Here is a 5,227-nt window from a genome sequence, read left to right as displayed (position 1 = left end):
CCTTACCTGTTGTCGCTTTTCTTAAAGTGTCCGGAATTCTTAAGATAACTAATTTTATAGCCATAGTATGTGATTTACTAAGCAATGCATAACTGAGCACATGAATTGCTAGCAGTATGTTGTAAAATAGTTGTGGACAGACATGAGAAATAACTAGAACACAAAACACAATGAGCCCTTTCCATGAGTATAGAAAACTACACACATACATACTTTTGTGAGTTTTGTGTAGTGAAGGCCTCCACTTGATCCATATGTAGCAAAGGATAACTGAACTAACTTCACCTAATAGGAACACTATGTCCGACAGTGTTCCTATTAAATTCCTATTTAGGTCAATTAAAAAAAAGATATTGAAGAAGTAATTTATGCTAATATTTTGGTTTAAAAGAACCAGTGAGAACTTCGTGAATGTGCCCATTCCTACGTTTTTGTTTTACTTCCTAGTAAACCGTTTTTGTGTGTAATGTGGATGAGTTAGTACTTTTTTTCCTTTTTCTTTTTAAACCAGCAGTATAAATGCAGGCAGATAATGTGTCCTCAATATTTTGAAGGGAACATGAATGTGAGATGACACCTGCTGCGTCATCCCAGGACAAACCTCATATGGTGAACAGGTTCTGAGAAAGCATTCTTTGTTTCCTTCTTGTCTCTTGTATCTGAGACCTGGATTTGACTCAGTATTTAAAGCAAGTCTCTGAGGGTTGGAGAGATGATTAAAGGCAATGGCTGTTCTTCCAGAAGATCCACGTTCAATTCTCAGTTCTGACATGGCAGTTTACAACTCTCTTTAATTCCATCCCAGGGGATCCAGCACCTTCTTCTGGACTCTGTGGACACCTGGTACACACATGTGGTACACATACACACATACATGCAAGAAAAGGAAGCCTAAGTATTAACTACTTCCCTCTTCTTATCCATCATGTTCTCCAATCTCTGAACTATATCTTTGCTACTCACTTACTGGAAAATAAAAGATTGCCTACAATCTGTCCATTTCTTGAACTGTCTGAAATAGAACCAGTCTGTCCCCATTGTACTTTAAAAAAAAAAAAAAATCCACGAACACAATCTTTTGTCAGACTAAACTTTATTGTTTCCTTGAACATGTCTGAAACATTTTCCCCTTTTTTTTTTCTGGGGGTCTGGGGGTAGGGTAGTTTTGCTTTTGAGACAGTTTCTGTGTATGGAACTCACTCTGTAGACTGTGGTGCTTTTTTGTTTGTGATCTAACAAATAAAGCTTACTTGAAGATCAGAGTGCAAGGTTAGCCACAATAGTTAGCCATAGAGGTCAGGCAGTGGTGGCACACACCTTTAATCCCAGCATTCGGGAGACAGAGGCAGACAGATCAGTTAGTTTAAGGCTACCCTGGACCACATGAAATTCATCTAGTCTAGAAAAGAAACAGAGCTCACACAAAGGTGATCTAGGCACTAAGAGTGATATGCCTTTTAATGCCCGCATTAAAGTGGTAGAGAGACCCATAAGGTGGGAGGAGACAGGCGCTCCTGGCAGTCTAGGCAGTCAGTATGGACATTTATTCTGAGGATTCATGGAGAAAGGATTGTCCATTTGGTCTGAGAGGTAAGAAGAGCTGGCTGCTCCAGTTTTCTTTTCTTTTTTTTTTTTTTTTTTAAAGTTATTCCTAGGCTGGAGAGATGGCTCAGTGGTTAAGAGTACTGGCTGCTCTTCCAGAGGTCATGAGTTCCATTCCCAGCAACCACATGGTAGCTCACAACCATCTGTAATGAGATCTTGTGCCCTCTTATGGCCTGCAGGGGACACATGCAAGCAAAACACTGTATACATGATAAATAAAATCTTATAAAATAATCATTCCTATTTCATTATTTCATATGCTTTGTGTTTTGCTTCATGTATGTAAATGTGAAGATGTCATATCCCCTGAAACTGGAGTTACAGGCAGTGATGAGAGGCCATGTGACTGCTGAGAACTGAACCCAGGTCCTCTGGAAGAACAGCTTTTAACTGCTGGACCATGTCTCTAAAGCCCTCTGTGTAACACAGAGATCAGCCCAACTCTGCCCCCTGAGCACAGGAATTAAAGGCGTGCTCCACCACTGCCTGGCTCACTCTGGGATTTTATTAAGACCAAAGAGATTAAAGGCATTTGATACCACGTGATCTCTTCACCATTTAAATTTCCTACTAATGCCCATATTTCAAGGTCCTGCTTAGATAAGTGAGTCTGAGTGTTTGCCACAAGCAGGGAATTGCCACAGGGGTGTTGTGTGTCTTTTGAGTGTCAAGCATGATGTAGGGCTTACGGAGCTTTGCCTGTCTCCTGGATCTCACATCTGTCTCTAGAGAGCTCAATGACAGTGTAAGTAGCTGTGCAACTCTTGAATCCTTGAAGCATTTTTGGCAGTTCTTACCTTTGTAATTTTGTTGACCAGGTTTTAAAAAAAGAACTTTTATGTTCATATACAATTTCACAGGAAGAAAATCTTATTTTAAAATACAAGATATAAAGATCATATGTTAACTGTAGGTCCAAACAATATGACATGAATGTAAGTAGGCATCACCCACCAAACATTTGTGCAGCACCGTTGGAGACCAGATGAGAGCACTGGAGCCTGTAGAACTGGAGTAACACGTGGTTGCAAGGCTCTTGAAACCAAACTTGGGTCCTCTTCAAGAGCAGCTAAGTACTCTTAACCCACTGAGCCCTCTCTCCAGCTCTATATCCGACACTGTTCAGATTCTGTAGCTCCTCCTCCCATTGTAGCACCTAACAGATGAGTAGGTAACTTTGTGCCCATTCCCTTTTAACTCATGGTTTTCCTTTTGGCATCCTCAGATGCCAAGGACAGCAACCACATTCATGAAAGACCCATCTTTCCACTTACTGGGAGATACAAACTGTGCCCAATTCTGTGGGAATTCTGTAGTGAAACCAAGCATTCATCCTGGACTAACTGGTCATTTAACCCAAAGCAAAAAATAATAAAACACCTGCATTTCTGTATTTCTTCCACAGGACCACTTTGTTCCTTACTGAAAATATATATATATATATATTTTTTTTTTGGTTGGATTTTCTCCATATTTTCTTCTTTGTTTTTCAAGACATGGTTTCTCTGTGTAACAAACAGCTCAGGATATCCAAGAACTCACTTTGCACACCAAGCTGGCCTCAAACTCAGAGATCCACCTGCCTCTGCCTCTGCCTCCTGAGTGCTGGGATTAAAGGAGTGCGCCACCACTGCCCGGATTCTCCATATTTTCTTGAACCTATGACACAATCAAGGCAAATGAGGCGACAACCTTTCTGCTTTCAAGTCTTGAGTGCTTGTCTAAAATGTTCATATTGATTAGATGAATATACAAAAAAACAGCATTATATATACTTTTCTTTAAAATACAAGAAGTAGATCACTATAAGGAAGACTAAGATAATGAAAGATTGGAGACTCCAGAAATCGAGGCAAGAAAGTATCTGAGGATGTTTGACTTTGAATATGTAATTTTCCCACTGTGCCTGAGATGAACTAGCTACAGAACCTTACTTCAAGTATCAGACTTCTTATACTTACCAATTTCTACAATGTTAAGTGCCAGCACACAAACCTACCCTTTTAAGACAGTGATCATGCACACCCACAGCCAAAGCCCCCTCTTTCCCAGGGAGAGAAGTTGTCTGGTAGCTAGCAACTAAGTTATGGTCTAGCCAGGACTTGGCTCTCTTGTGCCCTCTGTCACATGTTATGCTCACCTAAATCACCTGGTGTGAAACTTCCTGCCACCTGTTATATCATGTAAAAGAAAGGGACCCTTTTGTTTAGTTGTTTAGGATGGGACAGTTCTCTGAAAGTGCTTCCAACCCTCCTTTTCTCCCTCTTTTTCATTCTGAAGATTTTAAGGGAAGTTTCTTTCCCTTTCAGGCCCTGTATGTAGTTTTTAATAGACTATAACCTTTCTTCTAAAGTTCTCTCTCCCTCCTTAATTAAGCAAGATCATGACCTCAATGTCCTTTCTCCTAATAAACCTCTTTTTTGCCCTTCCATTTTTAAAACAGGGTTTCTCTGTGTAGTCCTGGCCCTCCTGGAACTCACTCTGTAGGCCAGGCTGACCTCAAACTCAGGTCTACCTGCCTCTGCCTCCTGAGTGATAAACCTCACTTCTGAAAGGTTAACAAGTATGTGTCAGTTCCAAAAACCAATTACTCTTTTCCTTATATTTTAACTATTAAGACCACAGTTTTCACAACGAACCATTCATTTTGGCAGTACAGACTCAAAACCTCCCAAGACAACTCCAGTATTTTGTTTTGAGACTCAAAAATAAAAGGAAATTGGAATTGTGTTGTAAATTTCTTCATAAGGTGAAAGTGCCAAAGGTAATGTGAGCAATCATTTTGGGGATCTGTGATTTATTAAATGCTACATATTGGAATGTGTCTGAAGTGCCAAGTGTCCTTATGGAAATAATGAAAATAATTTTAACATTTTCTTTTTATGTGTGTATATGGGTTTTGTCTGCATGTCTATGTACCCACTACTGCCTGTGCTCAGGGAGGACATAAAGCAGCAGATCTCCTTGGGCTGGCAACCTTGTGAGCACTGAGAACTGATCCCAAATCCTCCGCAACTGCTTTTAACTTTTCATCTAGTGATTGGACACTGTAAAAGAATTTTTCTCAGAAAGATTTTAATATGTAGACCTGGCTTCAAAATTCATACATCTTCCTGTCTACATCACAAATCTTGGAACTTAACAGCACCCTGTATTCTATTTTTTGTCTTTGTGATTCTGCCAGTAAACTAGCATAATAATCTGTGATAGTTAGTTGCATATGTTCAGCTGTGATTACTGTTTAGGAGCACATAATATACTGAGTACATGTCTGTGAGAAGCTGTAGAGTAGTTTTTAAGAGATCTGGATAATTTCTCTACATAGTAAAATGTCTACCCTTTAATAACCAATACTAATTTGCTACTTTTCTTTAGCTTTAATTTAAATGAATGTTTATAAAAATCTAGATTAAGGTTTATTTTCTTGAGCTACCTTAAATATAGACTACTGAGAGATAACATCTAAAATCCTATTAACAACTGTTTGATTTATACCCCAGTAAAGTTACTAAATAATATTAGAAAAGGCATGTGTAACCTAATGGAACATGGCTACAACTATGTCAATGTGTGTTTACATGTCTCACTGTAAAACAAAACAACACAGAATAATCATTCATAC

The sequence above is a fragment of the Phodopus roborovskii genome, unplaced genomic scaffold, assembly GCF_943737965.1.
Source record: "Phodopus roborovskii unplaced genomic scaffold, PHOROB, whole genome shotgun sequence".
NCBI classification, from domain to species: domain Eukaryota; kingdom Metazoa; phylum Chordata; class Mammalia; order Rodentia; family Cricetidae; genus Phodopus; species Phodopus roborovskii.
This window is presented reverse-complemented; position numbering follows the sequence as displayed.